The sequence below is a fragment of the Marmota marmota genome, unplaced genomic scaffold (assembly GCF_001458135.2).
Source record: "Marmota marmota marmota unplaced genomic scaffold, marMar, whole genome shotgun sequence".
Lineage (NCBI taxonomy): Eukaryota > Metazoa > Chordata > Mammalia > Rodentia > Sciuridae > Marmota > Marmota marmota.
The window spans coordinates 9156519-9181328 of NW_025999991.1; the positions used below are offsets into that span (position 1 = coordinate 9156519).

A 24810-nucleotide genomic window follows, 5' to 3' on the forward strand; every position below is an offset into this window, starting at 1 on the left:
CCACCACCTCCTAGGACACTGCAGGGACACAGGGTGGCACTGTCCCATTGTTGTCAATTTCTGTCACTCTCAATTTGGGGCCAATCGGCCTGTGTCCCCAGCATCCTCACACCCTCAGCCACCACTCCTGAAAACCGAGGTGATCTAGTAGTGCCCCCTGTTCTTAGTGTCATCTAGTGAGTTTAGAACTCTTTCTCCGCTGAGAGTCATTAGAAAGTGCCGGTGCTTCTGGGAGAGGCGTGGCAGCACTCAGTGGTCCTTACTGTTGGCAGCAGGAAGAGTTTCCCCTCCTACCTTCATCACACAGCTGGTAAAGGGCAAATAGGAAGGGCCGTATTTCTTTGAGTTTTTTTTTTTCCAAACTCTGAATTTCTTCTCAATCTATAATGAACAAAACACAAAATCCATTTCTTATTGGAACTATTTTTCTTATTTGGGGTTTTTATTTTTTTTTCAGATCCTGAATTTCTTCTAAATCTACAAAGAATCACCCAGAGGATTGGAGACATTGGTTCTGAGCCAGACCCACTTGGTGATGAGAGAGTCCAGTTCCAACTGGGAACATTTACCTGAGTCCCAGCCTTTTCAGTTTACATTACACCTACCACCTCGAAAAATAAATCCAAGTACCCATCTGGGTTGAAGGAAAAGAGTTACTGTGACTTCATAAAAAATGGAACTATGTAATGTCAAATTCCAAAAAACTCAAGTGGTCTACGTAAGACATTATTGTTTCTTTTTCTTAATTATATGGAAACTTCTCATTTTTTCCCCGCTACTCCTCTATGTCCAAAGTTGGAGGCAGGTCATACCATAGGGTCCACCGCACCTTCTTAACTAAAAAACTGCTCGCACTACTCTTCTTCCAGTTTTGGCCACACAGAACACTAACTCTACTGTGCTGTCGGACTCCACAGAGCAGGATGAACGAGACTGTAATACAGCAGCCTCTCATCTCAGGACGGGAACGGGTTCCAGCACGGACTCAAACTGGTTGTTGGCTTTTACCGTTCTTTTAACTAAATGTGAGCGTGCACTCACAGGGTTAGCTGCTACACATTCTGGTCCTTCTGGAGAAGAATGAAAAAAATTTTAAAAAAGCAAATGTTCTGAGACTTGAAAAAGTCAACAAAGGGTTCTGTTTCCAGGAGAAAAATCACTCCTTTCATCCAAAAATGTGGATTTACACATTAAAAGTACGTATTTGTACAGAATCTCTTTAGGTATATCAGATATGAAATCCATCTTGATGTCTTGTCTTTATGCTTCTTTATCACATCAAAGGGTTAACTGCAAAACTGGACCTTCATTTCTGTCCAGTAAATCTATGTCCCAAGATGAACCAGGATTTAGAGATAAATGTAACTTTTTAACATCTCTTGCTTTTCAAATTACAACAAATATTTGGAATTTACTGCTGCAGTCACAAATGTGCTTATCATAATAATGGCCGAAACTGGAGACATTTTTAAGAAATCCTGAAGTCATCCATACTTGCCATTTATTAGCCTTCTTGTTTGGCGCAAAAGGCTAAGAATGCACAAATACCACAACCTAAGCACCTGTTTCAAATTAAACATCAGCCTTCAGTTTGCAAAATAATTTTTTGATAATTAAGCAAATTGCAGAAGACCCATCAGTTGCTTTTTTTCTCCCTGGGGAAGTCAGTGGGATAACTGCACCCAAAGGGCTTCTTTCTGTGTTAAATCTGAAAGGTGGAACCAAAGAAAAGCAGTCTTGTCCAGTCCCAGCCATGGAGGTGATGTGTGGAAAGGCATCCATATTTCAGTATGGAAAGTGGCTGGGTCAAAGAAGAGGACTACCCGCTCAGAAGACAACCAGAAATACCTGCCACATCCTGAGGTCAGAATTTGTTTTGAGACGGATATAAAAGCACCTGAAGTGTTCATCCTGTGTGACAAGGATTCTCACATGGTGCATCAGATGCAGAAGGCTTCCGGGGGGCCTGCCCGCCCCTGGCCCAGAGCGCCCCTCACTCCGCCATCTTCGCTTCTTCAGTACATGCTTTTTTTAAAAAAAAAATTGTCTTTATTTGTTCTTTTCGGTTATACATGACAGGAGAGTGGATTTTGACATATCATACATAAATGCAGTATAACTTCCCATTCTGTTTTCATATATGAACACAGGAAAGTTATGTATTTCCCATTCCAATCTCCCTCCCTTCTCCCCCTATTCCTCCCCTCCCAATCCAGTGAACCTCCACTCTCCCCCGGATCCCCACCCCACCTATTGTGAGTCAGCATCCACATGTCAGAGAGAACATTCGGCCTTTGTTTTTTGGGGGACTGGCTTATTTCACTTAGCATGATAGCCTCCAGTTCCATCCATTTACCAGCAAATGCCAACATTTTATTCTTCTTTGTGGCTGAGTAATGTTCCATGTGCATATGTACCACATTTTCTTTATCATTCATCTGTTGAAGGTACCTAGGTTTGTTCCACAGCTTGGCTATTGTGACTGAAGTTGCTATAAACATTGATGTGGCTGGATCACGGTAGTAGGCTGATTTTAAGTCCTTTGGGTATATACTGAGGAATGGGATAGCTGGGTCAAATGGTGGTTCCATTCCACGTTTTCTGAGGCATCTCATACTGCTCTCCAGAGTGGTTGCACCAATTTGCAGTCCCACCAGCCATGCATGAGTGAAACTTTTTTCCCCACGTCCTCTCCAACACTTATTGTTATTTGTGTTCTTGATAATTGCCATTCTGACTGGAATGGGACGAATTCTGAGTGTGGTCTTAATTTGCATTTCTCTAACTGCTAGTGAGGTGGAACATTTTCCCATGTATCTGTTGATGATCATATTTCTTCTGTGAAGTGTCTGTTCAGTTCCTTGGCCCATTTGTTGATTGGGTTATCTGGGTTTGGGAGTTCAGTTTTTGAGTTCTTTATGTATCCTGGGGATCAATGCTCTGTCTGAGGTGCAGGAGGCCCCTCTCCCCTCTGGGTCTGAGCAGCCATCATGCCCACCCAGCAGGGGCGCAGCCAAGGAGCTCCAGGCTGACGCTGCTCAGCGGCTGTTGAGGACTTGCAGAAAGCTGGTTCGGAGGCGCCAGGATGGGTGTGCTGGCCAGGTGTGGGTGCAGGCCAGGTGTGGGTGTGCTGGCCAGGATGGGTGTGCTGGCCAGGATGGGTGTGCTGGCCAGGTGTGGGTGCAGGCCAGGGCCAGCCGGGCTGCACTCAAGTCAAGGGCCAGTGTTGACAGGCAGGCAACAAGGGCCCCGGGCAGAGGAGCAAGGCCACAGAGGCAGCTTGCATGTTGGTGATGGTGACCACGTGAGCCGAAACCTGTCGGCCCTGGGATCATGCAGGAGAGGATTTCCCTGGAGACAAGGAAGGTGAGGGAAACGCTCAGGAGGGAGGGAAGGCCTCCTGTCCAGGGCAGGTGTCGGCCGGGCTCTGTGTAAGGGCAGGTTGTGAGTCCTGGGCTTTTGGACCCCGCGGTCTGTTTCATCTGCACATATACAGAAGTGGACACACCGTGAAGAACAGAGTGGGCGTGGCTGTGATCCAGTGAAACTTCACAGAGAGACGGGGTGGGCTGCGTTGGGCCCTCAGACCTCGGTTGCTGGTCCCTGGTGTGGGAATTGGTGTGGATCTTGCCCTGAGACCCCAGAACTGAATGCTGTTCTGCCTTGTAAGGATCTGTGACCTCAGGAAAATCATTCACCTCTCTGAGCCTATTTCTTCGTGAGTAAAAAGGGTTACCAGCATCTGCCTCTGTGAGTTGTGGGGTGGGCAAGCTCCTGTCCCGGTGCAGTGTTGCTGGGCTTCCCACGGGTGCCCACAGCACGGGGGGCGAAGGGCTGCAGGCAGCCTGAGGCTTGCTTGTCTCTGGAGGGTCGTGACCATCTTTTGCCTCCTTGGTTGGGCCTGGCTCAGAGTGAATGAAGTCTTTCTCTCTAGCGTATTCTAGGGGGACCCTTCCAGGCAGTTTCAGGACTGTAGAGTCCCCTGAAAGTCCCGCTGCCCCTCAGCATTGCCTGCCCTAGAAGGATAGTAACAGAGGAATCCTAAACAGATGTGCCAAGTCCAGGGCAGCTGGAGCAATGACCTGTCCTCAGGAATGCCCCTCATGGGCCCAGTTCCAGGCAGACTATGTGATAAGAGCCAGGCAATGAGAGATCCAGCATGTTCTAACACTGCAGCTTTGCGCCAAAGAAATCCGGAAGGCATGGATCACTAAAGCACAACTGTCTAAACGTTCACTAAAACAGACATGTTTGAAAGATCAGAGAAACAGGAATGTAGAGGGGAAACATCATGTCTCCTCGGGGTGTGGCTCTCCTATCGTGGCACTTGTTGGTTCTGGGGTGTTTAGAGTCTGACCCAGCTGAAGCTGCTCCTGGGCCTCTGTTGGGGCTCATGCACAAGGTCTGGCGAGCAGCTCTGCGGGCCGGCCTCCGGCGCAGCCCACTCGGAGATGGAGGCCGGACTGACCCCAGCACTGTGAGTACCGAAAGTCAGGGTGAGAGAAAAGACTATTGTTAAATCCAGTCTTTTTTCATTGCTAAATTAAAAAGTTGTTTCAAAGATGAAGAAACCTGGGTGGAGCAAGTTTCAAACACCTTGTGAAGGGTGCCCAGTTAGAAAAGCATCAGGTTTTTAAGAAATAACTAAAAGATGGAAAACTTGGCCCCTAAGACAGGGAATACCAGGAGGGTGCCCGCTCTCCCCGCCCCCCCCACCCCCNCGCTGCCTAACACTGCATGGGGGCTCCCGCCAGAACACTCAGGCAGGAAGGAGGAACTAGAAGCACACAAACTGGAAAGGAAGCAGCAAATCTATCTCTATTGAAGATTACATGGTCCTCTAAAATCTTCTTAAAATTCATACACAAAGTCCTCCAGTGCTACTAAACAAACGCAGCCAAGTTTTAGGGCACAAGATCAACACACAAAAAACATTCATGCTTCCATACACTACCCATGAAAAATTCAGAAAGGCAATCATGATGATTCCATTTGTAGGAGTAACCAAACCAGCAAAATACCAAGGAATAATTTTAGTAAGATGATGACAGATTTGTACCCTAGAAATGACAAATCTGGGTATGGTGGCACAGGCCTGTAATCCCAGAGACTCAGGAAGCTGAGGCAGGAGGATTGCGAGTTCAAAGCCAGCCTCAGCAACTTAGCCAGGCTCTGAGCAACTCAGTGAGACCCTGTCTCAAAATCAAAGTGCTGGGGATGTAGCTCAGTGGTTGAGAGCCTCGAGGTTTAATCTTCAGTAAAAACAATAACAACAACAACAACAAAACATTACTGAAAGAAATAAAGACCCGGGAAAATGGAAAGTCATCCCATATGTGTGGATTGAAAGACTGAGTTGTTAGGATGACAAAGTGATCTCCAAATTCAAGTGGCCCAAACAAAGCCGGACATGACCGCGCACCTGTAGTTCCAGCTCCCTGGAGGCTGGGGTAGGAGGACCTGGAGCTCAAGACCAGCCCAGGCGACATAGTGAGACTCTGTCTCGAAAAACAGTATTGAAAACAAAAACAAAACCAAAGGACACCGAGGCCCAGACAGTCTGAAGGAGAAGGGGTGGGAGGTCGGAGGCCGCTGGCTCTCAATCTGACTATTCACCAAGCCGCAGAACTGAGCGCAGACGTCACTGCATCGAGAATGATGAAATGGGAGTTGCTGGCACCAGACAGAAAGGTTCTCGTCAGACCAGACGCGCCCGGGGCCAGGAGTTAGCAAGGGGAGGGCTCGGGTCGGCCTGCGGGGTCGGCCTGCGGGGTCAGCGCTGTTTCAGGGACTTCCTGAGTCCCACAGAGAAGCCTTCTTGCTCCACATGCACCACACCTGCCCTGTGCACAGATTCCTACAAGAGCAACTTCTCCAGGGCTGCGGCAGTTCAGACAGGATGCTCTCGCAGAAGGTCTCATGGGGGCACCTCCACCCTGAGCTGAAGCCACGTCCTGCTCTGGCCTCCACCACCAGTGAGCTGTCTCCAAGAGGTTGGCAGAAATCTTTCTGGGTTTTTAAAAACTTTTCCTGGCCAAGCACAAGTGCACACACCTGTGACCCCAGCGGCTGGGGAGGCTGGGCTTAGGAACTTAGTAATGACCTATCTCAAAAACATAAAAATAAATAAAAATAAAAAGGGCTGAGGCACGATTCCCAACAGCCAAACTATGGAACCAGCCTGGCGTCCATCCATGGATGAATGGATGAAAAAAATGTGTCTATACCCAATGGGGTTTTACTCACCCATAAAGAAGAATGAAATTATGTCTTTTGCAGGAAAGTGGGTGGAACTAGAGACCATATGGTAAGCGAAATAGGTGGAACTCAGAAGGCCAAGGGTCACGCTTTCTCTGCTATGGAAACGTTAGCGAGGGAATGGCAGAGAAAGGTGGGGGACTCATGAGAATCCAAGGAGATCAGTGGAGGGAAGAGATAGGGGTGAGGAGGAGGGAGGAGGGAAGAGCTGGGGGCAGATATTGGCTCAATACATCGTTACTTTGTGTGCATGTATTAATATGTACAACAAATTCCATCATCTCCTACGACTATAATGCACCAATAAAAGGCGTGGGGGAAAAAACCTGGGGATGTAGCTCAGTGGTAGAGCAACCTCTGGGTTCAATCCTCAATACCACAAAAATATTTTTAATTTTTTTTTAAAAGAAAGAAACTCCCCTCTGGCCTCAACCTCTTTGACTACATTCATCAGTTACCATGGTACGCGTACCACATTGCAATGCTCTGCTATTCCCAAATAAATATCGTTATTCGGTGTTTACCATCCCTCTGATGGTGATTGAGGTGGACACCTATGAACAAGAAAAGATCGTTTCTTCAATAGATGGTGGCTCTCCACACGTAAGGCAAGAATCTGAACCCTTACACCACGCCAAAATCAACTCAGCGTGAAGCAATGACCTGAACACCAGAGTCAAAGCAAAGAGCTGGGAAGAAAACATGGGATAGATCTCTGTGACTTGGATCTGGACAAAATGTCTGATAATAGACCCTGGCCAACAAACACTGAAAGCCCAAGCAAGGGATTGATATGCAGACATGTAAAAAGCCCTCAGAACCAACAAGAGAAAAACCAACGACCTGGCTTCAAAGTGGACAAAGGACAGGGACAAACACTCCTCCAGAGAACATGTACAGATGCCAACAAACATGCAAAGATGCCCGCAGCACTCGTCATTCGGGACCTGGAAATCAGAAGCACAGTGAGTTCCCCTAGGAGGGGTTTGAATTTTTTAAATGAAAGATACCAAGTGTTGGTGAGAATGCAGAGATGTGGAACCCTCGATACCATTGGTGAAAGTGGTGCAGTCCTCATGGAAGACAGTTCAACAAGCTCCTGAAACATGGAAAATGACTGAGAGACTCAAACGCACATTTGTGCACTGGTATTCCTAGGTAATTTCCTCTGAGATTGTGAAAAGACATATTTTGGAATTTCTTCTCTTTAATTCAATACCCTTTAGTTTTCCCAAATTAATAAAATTTGTAACTTTACTTTTATCTGTACATTAATTGTAAAATAGTAGATTAATAGTAAAAATGACACTGGGTACTTGTATCCTAAATGTTCTAGGCCTTTACACGACTATCACACTGAAACTCATTGCCTCATGAACTAGAGTAGATATTATCATCCCCATTTTGTAGATGGAGAAACTAAAACACAGAGTAGTTCTATTACTTGCCCAAGATCACAGAGTGGCAGAACCAGGCTGCTGAGCCTGACCCTCCAACCAGGTGGTGTCCTGAAGCCCAGGCAAACACCTAGTCACCAGGTGGACCCTTACGCAGACCCTGGACCACCTGAGACTCTGAGCAGGTGGAAAGGACAGGGAGTTTGCATATTTAACAAGCCCCAGGTGGTGCCCATGCTCAGGATATCACTGGCCTGAAATCTACACCTTGAGGACTGCTTTTGTTAAGATTCTGTCCTGTTGTCTGGGAGAGCAAGAGATGGAAAGGCCCAGTGTTGCTGGGCTAGATTCAGAAGCCAGGTAAGCAGGTCCTGAAGCCTGGTTTAGGGTAAAAGAGTCCAGCTGCCTTCATGTGCACCACTCAAGAGGGTCTGGACAGCAGGTTTCTCTGTCCTCTGTGTGCCAGAGAGAGGAGGCCTCTAAAGGGCTGGGCTGAGTTCACGACTGATTCACTGTGATAACAGGTTGTTATAAACAAACAAAAATTTAGCATTTACGAAGACAAAAAAAAAAAAAAGAAAAAAACCCAAGGCTCTGAACAATGAAGTGGTGGACCACAGTGCCACTCACCCATGACACTCAGGCCATGAGGGGCAAGGACAAAATGAAACCCAGGCCTGAGGTCTGGGAGAGGCAGGAAGGAAGCGCTGGCCAGAGAGCTAGGATGCAGCATTTCTCACGTTAGAATGGGACGGACATTCCCATACAGAAAGCACATAGGGCCACAAATAGACAAGGTCAAAACAGAACCTCTCCAAGACACACAATAATCAATGCCTAACATGGAAATTAAGGAAAGAATATTAAAAGCTTCAAGAGAAAAATGGTAGGTCACATTCAGAGACAAAGCAATGGGCTCACTTCGGACTTCTAAACTCAGACCCTAAAATCAAGAAGGGCCTAGACTGAGATATCCTTCCAAGCTCTAAAAGAAAACAATTTACAACCAAGATTACTGTATCTATCCAGCAAAGCTATCATTCAGAATTGATAGAGAATTAAAAACTTTCCATGATAAGGATAAATTTAAAAAATTCATGACTACAGTAAGCCAGCACTACATAGAATATTTAAAGATATAATGTACCCAGGAGAAGCCAAAAACAAACAACAAAGATCCCAAATAGATGAAGGTCACTGGAACAACCAAGCAAATGAAAATCAAGATAGAATTCAATATAGCAAACAAACCAAAATGGCAGAAAATAACAAATATCTGATTGTAATAATGGTGCAAATGGTTGCAACTTTGCAATTAAAAGACAGATTGGCAGGTGATTTTTTTTTTTTAAAGAGTCAATTATATGCTGTTTGCAAGAGACTCATCTCATAGGCAAAGACACTCATAGACTCATAGACTAAAAGTAAAACTTGGGGCTGGGGTTGTGGCTCAGCGGTAGAGAGCTCACCTAGCACGTGTGAGGCCCTAGGTTCGATCCTCAGCCCCACATATAAATAAAAAATAAACATATGTGTCTAACTACAACTAAAAAATAAATATTTTTTTTAAAAAGTAAAAACTTGGAAAAAGTATTCCATGAAAATGAAATCCAAAAACAAGCAAGAATAGCTATGTTCATATCTGACAAAGCAAATGTAAAGCAAAAATTAATGAGAAGATGCAAAAGAAGGCCACTACATACTGGCAAAGAGAGCAATCCAATGAGAAGTTATAACAATAGTGAATGTTTACATTCCCGATGTCAGGGCATCTAATTACATTACGAAATACTTCTTGACATTAAATTTCAGAAAGACTCCCGTACAAGAACACAGGGGGATTGCAACATACCCCTACCACTAATAGACAGGGCTCAAAATATTAAATCAATAAATATATTTCCAATCTAAATAATATTATAATCTAGTGGATCTAACAGACATTTACAGAATATTTCACCCAAGAATAACTGAATTCACTTTCTTATCAGCAGCTCATGGAACATTTTCCAAAAAGGCCATGTTCTATGTCATGATGTCAATTTTAACAAATACCAAAAAAAACAAAAACAAAAAACTGATATACTTGCATGCATCCTATCAGATCATTATGGAATAAAACTAGAACATTAAGAAAAATTATAGAAACCACATAAACACAGGGAGATTGAACAGTACTCTTAAATCAAGAATGTATCCTAAGAGAAATGAATGAAGAAATAACGAAATTATTAGAAACAAATGAAAACAGAGATATAATACATCAAAATCTCTGGGACAGCATGAAGGCGATTCTAAGAGAAAAGTTTATAGCAATGAATGCCTACATTTAAAAAATAGAGAGATCTCAAATAATCTAAATCTACATATCAACACCTTCTAAAGGGAAGAACAAACTAATGACAAAATCAGTAGAAAACAGGAAATAATTAAAATCAGAACCAATGAAATGTAGAATAAAAAATGATACACAGGATCAATGCTACAAAGTAAAGCTCAGGACCACATGGATTCTTTAGTATATATAACTTTAATCCACTTGCTTTTAAAAATATATATATTTTTTTCTTAGTTTGAGATGAACCTTTGTTTTCATTTATCTATCTATCTATCTATCTATCTATCTATCTATCTATTTATTTATATGTGCTGTGCCCCCTGGTGGAGCCCCGCTGCACTGCGGCTGTCTCAGAGCCAACCAAGACCCAGGTATCCCTTGTGCTGGGCATTTTAAGACTTCTTTGAGAAGGTAAGAGACATTTTGTTCATCATGGTCAAGAGCCTTCTATTTTAATGCACCATGTCCACTGTGATTCATGCTCAGGTCACTCAGGGACAGAAGATTGCAAAGGCCCTTCCCAGGAGGTGCTGGGCAGAGTGGCACAGCAGGATGGGGTCCCCCTGACCCCCACTGACCAGCTATCCTCCTTTCCTTCTCGCTGCTTACATCGTCCTGAGCAGGCCACCTTCCCCAAGACACTGGATGCAAACTGCTTACGGCATTTACAGCCTGTGACGTTTTCAGTTGAAGTGGTAGGTCAGTCCCTAGGTTCTGGAAATTTAAAATAATCAGCTTGGGTGACAGACTGCTTTCCCTTAAATGCAATGGCAATGTCTTTTATATTTCTGTACCCCAGTATTTTCTTAATATTAGCAATCTGGCGATTGTAATATCAGAGTTGGCACAATTTGTAAGTAGTCATAAAACAAATGCCAACAGTGGTTATGATTCATATTGCTCTAGCTGCTAGTTCTCCAATACTTGCAGATCTGGGCCATTCTTGGCTACCACAGAACGTGGCCAGGCAGAGGAAGACATGCACAGTGCCTCCTTCGTTTCTGCTTAGGATGGGATAATTTTCTTACAGGCTCTGTGACCATATGTCCCATATTTCCTGGGATAGTCATAATTTCAAATATGCTGTTTTGTTTTCATAAACAGTTAGATTTTATCAGACTGTGAGTCCCCGTTTTTTATTGGACATCTTATCTAAGGGCAGGTGCCCAGCAGCGAAGAGGTGTGCCAAGTGTTTCATTTGAAACTTGTGAGAGTGGGGACAGATCACAGCCAGTCCGTCTCTCCAAGTCCAGGCACACCCTGATGGTGTGTCCACAGCATCACTTTCCTGGGAGGGGGTGCATCTGCAGGTCAGCCTGAGTGGGAAGCTAAGGCATGAAAAGTGAAGTCAGTGGGGTAATGCTCTTCACGGTGTTGGAAGGAAGAGGAAGCCGCATATCGCCCCGCGAATTGGTGGCGCCTCCTAGAGGAGGACGGAAGTGCCGGGACAGATGCCCCACTGTATTAGTAAGAGCTGTGAGTCAGTGGACCTTAATGACAAGTGGCACAAGCCACATGGTGCATGCAGGTATCGTTTGTGTGGTCACATCTCAAATTTGTGTCTTTATTGCAGAGACTTTCAAAATAGAAAGTATGGGCTCTTTTGCAAGCTATGGAAACTGCAGGTTCCAGTTCACATTCTGTTGGAGACACTGTGCTGTGCTGGATGCAGCACTCAAATCACGTTTGAATATATATGATTCCAGAGCTGGATGTGAAGCTCCCAGGGACCTGGGGGAAGGAAAGCCCTGCCTGGGTGGCAGTGGGTGTCAGCCTGAGGCCTGAAGAGGGAGAAGATTTTGCCTCCTGTTCCCCAAGCCCTCTGCACCCCTCTGTCCACTGCCCTTCCATCAGAGACAGATGCCAGATGATTCCCAGAAGTGAGTGAGATAGGACAAGACACTTGGTCATCTTCTCCTCTCATGAAAGACCCTCAAATTGGTCATAACCAGCTTTGGAGGATTCAGAATTAGTTGTTAATCGTGCTCAGAGTCACACCTATCACCATTCTTTCAGGACTCAAATTTTTGAAGACACTCTCCTACCAATCTATAGATATTTTAGAGGTAAGAATTTAAAAGTCTTTTGTGTTTATCACTCTCCAGTTCTGGTGCAGGTGGGGCACCTGTGGCAGAGCCCTGCGACAGGCAACATGCCAGTGCATGGCACAGGGTGCCTGTGTATTAGTAAGCCCCACTGTATTAGTAAGGGCTGTGAGTCAGAGTGGACCTTAACGACAAGGGGCACAAGCTATATGGTGCATGCAGGAGTCATGTCTATCTCCCTAATAGACATGATTAGCCAGTCACACTATTCCTCACAACTATGGCTTCTTCATTTGAAAGTGCTATGGACAATACAAACACTAGAACTCCTTTACTTCAAGATAGCAGGTACTTTTTGCATTAATGCTAAAAATTCTTTAAAAGACATTCATCTTTGTAATTCGGAAAGGATGTCATGTGAAACTTCATGCAGAACCTGGTTCCTGCACAAATGCAGGGTGCTATGGACTGACCCTTGTGGCTGAATTAGTCCTTGCTGGACACAAGTGATCTGCCCCTGCTCACTCTTGCACATGACAACCTGCCTGGAAATTGTCTGCAGCGGGGCCATGGGTTACCATTTACAAAACAACCTTCAGAAATCAGATCAACTCCCGTCAGGAGGCCCACAGTCCAGTTTCCAGATTGGTTCTGCTTGGTGGCCAAGCTCCACCTACCTGCCCAGCTCTGGTCCTGCCCATGGACCGGCAGAGCAGTTTCCCTTCAGCTGGACCGATGATGTCCCGTGTCCCAACACAGAGGATACAGACCCTCAGGTGCTGGCTTGGTCTGTAGCTCTCATGATGAGCCTGTGATGAAAATGGATGTGAGGGGCTGAGCCAAAGCCAGGGGGCAGATTCCAAGGGAAGCTCTGCTCTTTGGAGCAAACGAGGTGTTTCCCTTCAGGTTGATGGTGATGAGAACTCAATGACAGTGTCGGAGGTATGAAAATGCTTTCATTCCCTTTCCTAATTTAAACTTAGGAAAGAAAATGTTTTGGGGACCCAAGATTAGCTAGCAGAGGCTGTGAGCAGCAGGTTCCACCTCTAAGGATGCTCATGGGGTGATGTGGGAGAGCCTTGAGAGAAGCCCACCCACGTAGACTGGAAACACTGTGGCACCAACCTCAGGGCCAGAGCCAGTGTCCACTTCAAGTGCAGTTGTGCAAGTACACTGGGCAGGCCCACCATTGTCTGACTACCTAGGCACAGGCAGGTGCAGGGGCACACCCACCACTGTTGTGACTACCTAGGTGTGTGTAGGTGCAGGGGCACACCCACCAGTGCTGTGACTACCTATGTGGGTGCAGGTGCAGGGGCACACCAACCAGTGCTGTGACTACCTAGGTGTATGCAGGTGCAGGGGCACACTCACCAGTGCCTGACTCCCTAGGTGTGTGCAGGTGCAGGGGCACGCCCACCAGTGCTGTGTCCACCTAGGAGAAGCTACATAGACAGCAGGAAGGTCAGTGGCTGCCAGCGATGGAGGGAGTGGCGGGGAGAAGGCCCGGGCACGGTGGGCTGGTTCTGGGAAGGTAGGATCTGCATGCGCTCTGCTGGCAGGCACATCTCCTTACTATCTGTCCTGTCACAGGCCACAGGGCAGCAGGCGAACCCGCGGCAGCCGGGTGTGGGTGGGCCGCTGGTGACGAACGGCCACTCTGTGGGGATGGGATAACAGGGAAAGCTCTGAGTGTGGGGGGTGAGGACACTGGACACTCCCTCCAGTGCACTGAGTTCCTCGAGAGCGGTCTCTGTCTGCTACTCCTCATCCCCAGCACCTGCACTCCCGCCTGCACTGACCAGAGCTTAATACCTATCGGCCATGACCCACCCAGAAATGGGAATGGGCAGCTGTGCCGAGGGACATCCTGCTCCCACTGGGATGACAGCTGTGGGGTCTCATGCTCGAGGTGTGCAGGCGGCTGCCCCTCACGCTCTGGTCCACACCTCAGCCTTAGCTAAGAGGAAGGAAGGTGAGACGGATCCTCGTGTTTGTTAAGACTTGGCGCTGCATGTTTTCATTTCCCTCCACCTTGTTCCATATTGTGTAGTGTCATCTGCCTTTGGTGCCCCTAAAAGCCAAGCAAAGTGAAAAGTGTGTTTGCTCCCTAATTTGTTTGTCATCCTTATGGGAAGATGAACTATGCAAAGGTAGAGGCCATGGGCAGGGCGTCTACGTTTTGCTGGTGACCAAGAACACCCACCAAGGGTTCCTGGGGGTGGTTCTCACCCACTTTTCATCCTCCTGCTGTTCCATGTCACTCACTCCACTGTGGTGTTTCTCTCCCACTCGCTGACCCTCAGATCCCATGGGGACACACAGTCCAAGCTTGGCACTAGCTTGGTAAGAGGCCTGTGTGTAGGCACAGGGTCCAGAGACAGCCTCCAAGGAGTCAGACGCTGCATGGCAGAGCCACGACTGGACTCTGGTGGGAGCCCAGACCCTGAGTCTGCTGACCCAACACCGTCCCAATGCCACTCGTGTGAACAGTGCAGGCGGAGCCCGCCAGAAACTCGCAGACCCAAGCAAACGGGTGTTTGCACTGAATCCCAGAGCAGCTTCCTCCAATGCCCAGAAATTTTAGCAAAGAAGGAGGAAATAGGCAAGCACCAGACCTACCTGGGGATGTGGATCAGAGCAGCAGGAGCGACAGCAGGGGTCAGGCAATTCCCGGCCCTCTGGACGCTGTTAATCTTACTTGTAAGGTGTGATGGGACTTGCAGAGGAGGAACACACTGGTAGCCAGGAAGGTGCCCGAGTCGGTGAGTGCCAGGCAAATCTGAATTTTGAAGAGGCCAAACCTTCCCGGGGGGGCAGAGGTTGCTAACTCTGAAAGGCCGGCAGAGTGACAGCCTGATTAAAGGAGAATGGTGCTGTCTTGAGTCTGGGGTGGTTGTCCCAGCGGGGTTCTTTTAGCTTTGTGTCCAGGAGAGATGTGCCCAGAGCGTGCCTGGGCCTGACTACTGTGCTTCATGCCAAAGGCGGCAGTGGGGCACTGCTGGGTCTGGGCAACTGCTGCCCTCGCTGTCCTCCTCTCCTAGTGTGGACATGGCACCCTACTGAGTCCTGCACCCAAAGCAGTGAGCCCTCGCCACTTCCCCCACCCACTCTCAGCACTGTCAGTTGCCCAGTCAGTTCCCCTGGGGTCTCCTCTAGAGAAGGCGGGACTGGCATGACTGGAGACAAGCACTCTTCACTCTTGTGCCCAGTGAATAGCTCCACACACAAAAAAAAACAATAAAGTTGGGAGTGTAGGTGCCACCCAGCCCAGGAGGCGCGTCATTTGCAGGCTTCATGTAGGTGCCCTTCAGGAGCGGGCCCACTTCTTGGCGTGAACTCTTTAGAGCCTCTCCTGTTTCTAAAGACACAAGGGTTTCACTTGAAAAAATAGCAAACACTTTAAACAGGTGTCTTTTCTGGAGGACGTTAAGACAATGTGGGAGAATATGAAACCTCATTCGGTCTTTAAAAAGAGGCCTCCTGCAGCCCTCCAAGGAGCGCAGGGCCCCTCACTTGTGCTGGACACGTTCCGCTCTTTCCTCTTCTACACTGTGCTCAATCTGCCTGTCCACTCTGCATTCATCCTCCTGCTGACCATTAACAAAGGCAGAAGCCAGGTGCATCATGTGGGAGCAAGAGGTCTTTGAAGTTTCTTTATAGAGGCACCAAGTACCAGGCAAGGAGGATTGATGATTCATTGATTTGATTACCATGCACAAACTGTTCTTTTCTGGATGTATAACTGAAACACTGTCCTCAAAATGCAAGAGGACATTGCTTGCAATAATAGATGAAAATGAAAAGCAGGCTTCTTAGCAGGACCTTATGAGGGTTCACGATGAAATGGAATCTGTAGACAATAGAACCTTTCACACGTCGGGGCAAGTGAAATGTCAAATAATTCCTCAAGTACAAGGAGCGTCTTGTTAATCCCTGCAAGAGTCTCAATGCTCTTTGTGCAACGGGGAAGACAGAGTTGGAGCAGGGTGGTGATGAGAAGGAAAGTCTTGTCCAGAGACACATCCTCTGCCTGCAGCTCCGTGGGCACCATGTCTGTCCTGCAGCACAGGAGGATTCTGGGAAACACACACTTCCCTAGTGAATTTCAAGAGCAATGGCAAATAAAAGATGTGCAAGACCAAGCTCAGGAGTTGACAATTTCCTACCAAGTTTATAATCAGAGACAATGAAGAACATTACGTTAGTAACATTCCTAACAATTCATGCACAAAAATGCTCTCACAAGTCAATTGGTTAAAGGTAACCTCATCACCTTGTTCCAGTAAAAATATGGCTAAGGACCAGAACCAGTGTTCCCCAAAGAAAAAGCTCAAAAGGCTAGCAAACTTGTGGGAAATATCAAATCTAAAGAAATGCAAAATAAAAATAGGATAAAATATGCCATTCTTGACTATATAAGATGCAAGGACTCCCACCCCCAAATGACAATGCTAGTTTAGCAGACTTTGGAAATGTGCAGCCTTTGGCGTTTTGGTGGGCAAACGGGGGCATTGCTCTCTGGAGTGAGTCATTTTCAGGAGAGACGGTGGCTCGTGCCATGCAGGGGTGCACTAGGACTAGCCTAAATAGCAGGAAAAGGGGCGCAGCAACACCTCTGTCCCCCTCCCAGCCCACCTCCGCGTGGCTACAGAACTGGCTTGTGTTAACCTTAGTCTTCCTCATTGGAGTCCTGCGCAGCAAGTCAAGTCAATCGCTATCCTTGCTTTATGAAAAATCATCATGGTGAGCCCCTGCATGAGCCCTTTAATAAATATTTATTTGTGAAAATGAAATAAGCACCTATGAGTTCATCTCCCTCCGTGAAAGCCAGGACTGAATGATGAAGGCACCTAAGGGTCCGTGTTCTGCCTCGCACCCAGGTGGCCTGGACGGACCTATTCTGTCTGATGTCTTGACAGTGGTTAGTGGACAATCGGACAGTATGGGTGATAGAGACCGGGAACCTGAGCAAGATGGGCGCACTGAGGTCCAACTACCAGGGTAGATTTGCAAGATGACAGCACTGGGCTCAGCAGGCAAAATGTGCTGAGAATGTTCTTTGTTATTTAAACTATGCATGAGTCTTCAATTATATTAATACATTTTACATTAAAAGTAAGGTTATCAAATTTGGCAAATAAAGATACAGAGTGAACAGTTAAATTTCAATTTCAGGTAAACATTTTTTTAGCAAATGTATGCCTCAAATATTGATCAAATGGGTAGACCTACCCTTTAAAGTCATTGTTGTGGCTGGGCAGAGTGGCTCAGGAGGCTGAGGCAGGAGAATCACAAGATCAAAGGCTGTCTCAGCAACTTAGTGAGGTCCTAAGCAACTGACCCTCAGCTCTCAGGCCCAGGATCCTGACTCCCCTCCTGGACCCCGGCATGACCAGCTCAGAGCGTTCAAGGTCTCAAGCACAGAGGAGGGCACCCATTTATAGTTCTGAACAGGAAACAAGACTTGTAAGCAAATAAGAAGCCAGTGAAGTCCTCTGCCCTTCGTCTCCCATACTGGAGCCGATGATGTAACGGCAGAGGGACTTGGTGGTCTAGTCATTCACGGATCCCAGAAACACTGAGGTCTTCTCTGCGGGTACTGTCCTAGGGTTGAGTGTTCGTGAAGATGACTTGTCCTCACAGTTCACATGTTGTGAGCTCAGAGGACTGGAAAGCAGGACGCTCACAGGGGAGTCCAGGTCATCGTCACATCTGGCGCATCGAGCACCTTGTGTACTGGTTCCTGGGTGGACGGTTCCTCCTAGAGCACAGCTACATGCGAGCCAGAGGCATGGCCTGCCTACTGCTGCTGTAAGATGGTTATCATGCTGACCCTGAGCGGAAGCCTAGGCAGGAGGAAATGCGACTCAGGACGCAGGTTGGAGGGCTGCTGAGGACAGACACCTGGGTGGGTTGCAGAGAAGGGAAAGAGGACAGTGCTGCCAAGGCCTCCCTGTCCCAGCAGTGCACAGGCAGGACGGCTCCCAAGCTTGTGGGAGGGAGCGCTGCGAGGTCCGCGGGTGCCAGCAGAGCCTTTCTGATGGCTGGCACCTTCGATTCCTGTCCTTCCTACCAGTCTCAGTCAAGCTTTGGTTCTGCCTGCAGACCATTCTGTCTCTTGGGTGGACTTGGGGTTTCCAAACCCCTCCACCTACAGATGACCTCCCACACCTCCTTGGCCACTGCTAATCTCCATGGCTGCATGCGCCTGTCACTAGCCTAGGGCTCTGTAATTGGGAGGCAGAGCCCATGTCCCTAGCAGGGCACAGAAAGCCACTCAAGCCCCAAACAACTGCAGGACCCACATCCCTTCTCTACAGGGACCCTACTCCTCTGCCGCAGGGTCTGAGTGGCCTTCCTGATTGGTCTGTACGCTGGAGGTTTGGGGGTCAATAAGAAGCCGCCCTTTCTTTCCCTCTGAAGTTTAGACCTTGTTGAGACCTAAGACTGTGGATGAAAAAGGAGCCGGAGAAGAGGTTCTCCCACCAGAAGGCGGTGCCCACCGGCCTGCCCCTCCAACTCTGCCACCTTTGTTCTGCACAATCGTGCACCTGCGCTGAGCTGCTCCTTTGTTCCGGACAGGGCAAGTACCATCAGCCCAGATGCTTAGTCTGTCTTCTTCACTGCTGAACCTCACGGCACCTGGGCTGGGTGGCCGAGCACAGGGGACAGTCTCCGTCCAGAGGGCTGCTGTAACAGAAGACCACAGGCCAGGAGACTTGTAAACAACAAACTGACTTCTCACAGTTCTGCAGCTGGGAATCTGAGAAGGGTTGTCAGCAGGGGAGAATGCTGTTGGGAACCCTCTTCCAGATTGCGACATTCTTTGAGTCCTCAATGGAGGAAAGAGGCAAGACAAGGGCACTGATCCCATCCATGAGAGCTCTGCCCTCGTGACCTCATCCCTCTCCAAGGAACTAGTTCTGCCCACCACAGCAGGTCAGGGTTTCAGCACGTGATTTGGGGGAACACAAACACTCAGCCTTAACTGTGATAATGGTATTGGTCCAACACAACTGGACCAATCCTGCACACTATTAAGACACACCCCAGTGTCCACTGGGGGGCATCTTAGTAAGCAGAACCCCCGGCTGTCCCCACACTGCAAGGTGCCCCTCATGTGTTCCCCTGGGATGCTCCTGCCCTGGGCATAACCTGGTTTGGCCAGGGGTCCTCCTCCAGGAGTCCTGCTGTGAGGTTCTGGCTGGAGTAAGCATCCCGAGACATGGAGAATCATCATCAGCTGTTGAAACGCTAGTTACACATCTGTCGCTGCTTCATGGGCACCACGAACCCTCAGGGTCAGCCCTCATCTTGTACTTGAACTGCAATAGTAAATGACCTCACTCATTCAGAGTTGGGATCAATCTCAAGCGTTGACATGAGCCTCACCCACATGGCTGCTGTGGTCTGAATGTGTCCCCCACAATTTCATGAGTTGACCTTAATTGCCAACATGGTAGCACTAAGAGGTGGGCCTTTAGGAAGTGACTAAGAGATGAAGACAGAACTCTCCTGAATGGCACAGTGACCTTGTAAGAGAGGTTGAAGGGTGTGTGTTATGCACCTTAGCCCTTCCATCTCTTCTGCCATGTGAGGATGCAGCCAGTGGCACCATCTTGAAAACAGTAGTCCTCACCAGACACCAATCTGCCAACTCCTTGATCTCAAACTTCCAGGCTTAGAACTGAGAAAGAAACGTTTGTTCTTCATAAATTACCCAGTGTTGAATATTTTCTTGTAGTAGAAATAGCCTAAGACCATGGCTGTATAAGTTTTTTAGATTACTGTTATTGTTGAAATAATAACAAGAATGAAAAATGAGAATATGTAAAAATAAAAAAAATAGAGCCAGGTAGTGATGTTAGAATAAGACAAGGTGCAGCTGGGCACAGAGGTACACACCTGTAACCCCAGCAACTCTGGAGGCTGGAGGAGGGACAGTCATGAGTCTGCAGCCAGCCTGGGCAACATAACTAAATAAAGAATAAAAAGGGCCAGAAATATAGTTCAGTGGTAAAGCACCCCTGGGTTCCCAGTACTGCAAAAATAAGAAGACAGGGTGTATCTTTCTTCATTAGCATATGTGACAGGCAGAATAATGTCCCCTGGGGTCCATGCCCAAACCCAGAATATACCACTTTCATGGTGTAATGTTAATATCTTTGTTGTGCTGGGGCCAGGAGATAACTTGTGAGACACCAGGACACCCAGAGATGGGTTCCAAGGGGGAAGGCTTATAGAGAGGTGCTTACAGGGAGCTCCAGAGGCAGTGGGCTGGGCAGGGGTGCCCTGTTCCATGCAGTGCCTCCAGTGGGCTCTCCAGGACACCACACCTCCTAGCCCCCACCCCTCTTGGTCTGGGCGTGGCCGCCTGCATGACCACTTTCCTTTCCAAGGTCTGAGCCACACCAGCTGCCACAGGGAAAGGGTTCCAAAGCTCGGCTCCAGAGGTGTGACAGCTTTTGTTTGCTTTGTCCTTGTGTGACCAGCATGCAGTGTGCAGCAAGAAGCAACTTTCTACAGAGAAGACGCCCTTGCCCAGCTCCCAGCTTACCTGGGAGACAGCCACTGTCCTCCTGACAGTAGTGGTGGACTTGGTGTCCCAGGCCGGCTCTCACTCTTCCCTTAACTTCTGCCCAGGTTTGGGGGAACAGGCAGGGACATTCCGGGACATGGTGTTTTTACACTCTCCCTGGTCTTTAAAGATGACACCCACGGCAAAAGCTACTTTGCAGAGGTGGTTAGGTTAGATTTGAGGTGGGGAGAGTGTCCTGGACATTGCAGTGAGACCCCACTGAATCACGAGTCCTAAAATGTTGGAGTCCTTGCCAGAGGTGACGGAGGGAGAGGTAACTAGAGAAGGCTTGTCAGAAAAGCAGCACCCTTGGCTTTGCAGATGGAGGAGGAGCCAGCACAGGTGTGCCTCCGTGACGGGATGTTTGCTTTGCTTAGAAGTCTCTCTGCCATTGCCTGAACATCCGTGTTCCCCGTGATCACGTGTTGAAACCCTGAAGTGTATTTGGAGCTGGTGCCTCAGGGAGGCTCCTAGGGTGAATGGCGCCTGGAGGGCAGGCTCTCATGGTGGTTAGTGCTCCTGTTGAAGGACACCAGAGTCCCCCTCCTTCCTCAGGCTCTGAGCACACAGCAAGATGGTGCCAGCGGGGCCAAGAGAAGGGTTCCAGGCAACGCCGACCTCGCTGGCACCTGACCCCCAACTCTCCGCCTCCAGAGCCAGCAGGGAATAACTGTCGTCCGCACAGCCCCCACAGACTGGCAAATCACCCTGCGCGCTGGCCGATGGCACAGTCTGTAATTGCTGGCACTAGGCTCATTCAGGGATGAGGTCTGAGGCCTGAAGAAGGCGTGGTCATTGGACTTTCTTTCTCTAAGATGAAGCTTATTTCTAAGAACCCAAGCTCTCAGTGTCGTTAGAAAATGTCATTGATGCTTTTTTTTTTTTTTTGGCAGTCAGTGATGTCACAGTAAACAGTGGCAATACCTCCGTGGCCACCCTGCAGATTTCCAGAGCATGATGGCTCACCCTCTTCCCAGCTCTAGAGCAGAGGCCTTTGAAGGCACCAGTCGGGCTTTGGAGAATGACAACAGGTCTTACCCAACCTGCTGGGAGTCAGTCTCAGGAAATGTTTCTGAGAACATCATGTCGTCCGTGTCTCCCAGCAGCCAGAGAATGACAGCCTTCCGGAATGAGCCAGAGCTGCCCTTTCTCCCTGTCGCTGGGCATTTTGTGTCTAGACTCTTCACAGAGGGCTTGAACGTCATGGAAGGTGGACTGTGGACAGTGTGGCCTTGGAGTGGGAACTGCAAGGGCATCCTCCAACTGGCTTCTGGTACCCAGGAGGACGCCCGGCTTCCTGCACGCGGCTGCTGTCTGCGCCACAAGCACGGGCCGCGCAGGCAGAGGCGCCCAGAGTCCTCGCAGCCCAGAGAACTGTTCTTCCGGACGTCCTCTGTCATTAATCAAAGGGATTCCTGTGCTGAGGGAAAGAACATGTCACCGAGGGCTGCTTACTCTGCTTTTCTGGTTATAAAAACAAGATTCTCACTGTATGTGAAAACTGGGAAAGTACCAAAAGATCTGGGGAGTGAATTGGAAGCTGCCCGTGGCCCAGTGTTCAGGTCTCAGTGCCCCCTCCTGGCTTGGGTTTGCACACTGTCTGCCGCCATCCCGTGCAGAAATGGAAGGCTGTTTTCTGGATAGCATCTGAAACTAGAAAGCTTTTTTTTTTTTTTTACCTCCCTATTCGTTTATAACTTTGTGGAAGAACCGTTTGCCATTGATATAAGTAAGCAACACGAAAATAAATACATGAGCAAATCCTCTCTCCTCCCCCTCGAGGGCTGCTCAGAGGGGTGCCAGGGAGAGCGGGGGTGAAGCGGCCACCCGTGGAACTCCGAGGGCCTGGCGCCCCACACCACTGCTGCGCTGCTCCGCCCCTGGGTCTCAGGACCTGTGGCGCTGCACTCTGGATGAACCGGGACATGGCCCGGCGCTGTCCCTCAGGCTCCGCCTCTCAGAAGGACAGCCGAGGTCCCCAGGCCCACAGAGTTCAATTAGATGCTGTAGAGCCACATAGAGCCACCAGCTCAGGGACAAGCCAAAAGACCTGGGTTTGGGGCTTTCTTGGTCTTTTTTTTCCCCCAGTACAACATTAAACAGATTTAAACCTCATCTTGTTTATGAAAACATCCCCTTCTGGTGTGCATGAGCAATGTGACTTCATTCTGCTTGTGGCTGTCCCTGTCTCACAGCTGATATGAAGTAGAAACCAGCCCTGAGCAAGGAAGGCCGGACACACCTGGTGTGCTTCAGGAGGTAGAGTTCAGATTCCCTGAGGGACTTCGGTGGTTATTTATTTATTTATTTGGTTACCAGGGATTGAACCCAGGGGCACTCAGCCACTGAGCCACATCCCCAGCCCTATTTTGTATTTTATTTAGAGAGGGTCTCACTGAGTTGCTTAGTGCCTCACTTTTGCTGAGACTGGCTTTTAATGCGGATCCTCCTGCCTCAGCCTCCTGGACATTGGGATTACAGGCATGTGCCATCCCACCCAGCTTGGTTTGCGTTTGTGTTGTTGTTGTGTGCATGGTTTTTCTTTCTTTGTTTTTGGTGATGCTAAGGACTGAAGACAGAGTGAGAGGTATGCTCCACACTCAGCTACACCCCCACCCTCCTAGGGCACCTTCCCCTCCTCAACCAGCCCCCAGCATCCATCCTGAACTGTCTCTGTGTTGTTGTAGGAATTTTATATAACAGGTAATTTGCTATAGCAAATTTGATATTATAGGTAATTTCCCTAAAGTGTCCAGGGATCCTGGTCAAGTCCTGAGTTCTAGTGGAGAGGTAGTCCAGGCTTAGCCAAGTCCCCTGGAGGAGTGTGGATCTCCTCTTCTCCCAAACCTTGGTGACTCAAAGACACCTGGGCCTCCAGGCTGGTCCAGGGTCAGTGGCATGCCCAGAGGAGGGCAGTGTTGTGTTGTGGTTCAGAGAGGAGGCATCTCCCGAAAGCTTATGAGAGAGACAATGCAAGAAAGTTTGGAGGTGACATGTTTGGATTATGAGAGCCTTAACTTCACCAGTGCATTGATCCACTGGAATGGATTAACTGGGTGGTAGCTGAAGTGGGTACGGTGTAGCTGGAGGAGATGGGTCATTGGAGGACTTTGGGGGTTATGTTCTGTCCTGGTGAGCAGAGTACCCTCTTTCTGTGATTCCTGTTGATATGCCCGGAGCTGCCTTCCTCCACCATGTGACAGGAAGACACCACAGCATCTGCCAGCTGTCTTCCAGGATAGGCCTAGGCACCTGGGCCCCAGGAGCTATGGGAACCAAGCAAAAAAGTGGGGTCGCCTGCCTCCTCGGCCCAGGGGGGCACCTGCAAACTCCAAGCTTCCCAATGCCACCTCCGATCCTGCCAGGGAATAGCTTGTTCCCAAGGGATGGAGAAAACGCTGAACCTGAGCTAAGGCCACTGCCGTCCACCTTGGGCTCCTCCCTGGACCAGAGGGCAAAGAAAAGATTAATGTCCTGGAAGCAGAAACAAAAACCCTGGTTCTGATGACCACATGGACTTCCTGTTGATGGGACACACGAGGGCGAGGAGGAGAGTGCCTGACGGTGACAATGTGGTGACAGTGCACGTGTGACCGTGGCACTAAGGCCTGACACAGGCAGGGCAATTAAGGACCAGCCTTTGGGGAGAAGTCTCTGTCCCTCACTAGGTGAGCAGCCAGGCAGGCAGAAGCACCAGGGTGGGCAGGGGGATCTGCACCAGCGGTAGAATGGGAAGGGGCGACCAGTAGGTAAGGCCCTGGGAGCAGGGCCACAGGGGGACACTGGTTTGTCCCACCTACATCTAGAGTCCTTGTAAAAAGTGTAGTACCGCCCCCCTGAGTGGTCCTGTGCAGGCTGGGCTGCCGAGGGCACAAGCCAGGCCAGCTGCAGCCTCTGACCCCTCTGGCACCAGCTCCGCCCCCCCCCCCATTTTCCTCTCCTGTTGCAGCAACAAGATCTGCCCAGCCTTTGAGGGGCGCCGCCCAGAGAGCCTGGCCCCAGTCAGACTGCGTGGCCCTCAGTGCTGCCCTGGGCTGCTGAGGACCCTCTCTGCCCTCCTCACACGCTGAGAAGAGCAGGGAGGGGGACTCAGGCAGTGGGTCGGGGCGTATTCCGTGAGGCCCTGGTGGCCCTGGGGGGACGCTCTGTGTTGGCGTCCTTCAGGTTCCTGTGCCAGCTGTCCCTGCTGCT

At 48.9% G+C, this 24810-nt stretch overlaps 1 long non-coding RNA gene across 1 annotated transcript in view; it reads right to left on the bottom strand.

Moving 5' to 3' along the window:
• Positions 1-24810, bottom strand: part of LOC107153978 — a 73563-nt gene that overhangs the window by 17839 nt on the left and 30914 nt on the right. The window contains exons 4-5 of the long non-coding RNA XR_007348972.1: positions 14661-22039; positions 12716-12847 (exon numbers count right to left, since the gene is read on the bottom strand). This is a non-coding gene — a long non-coding RNA (uncharacterized LOC107153978). The remainder of the gene's footprint in view (positions 1-12715; positions 12848-14660; positions 22040-24810) is intronic.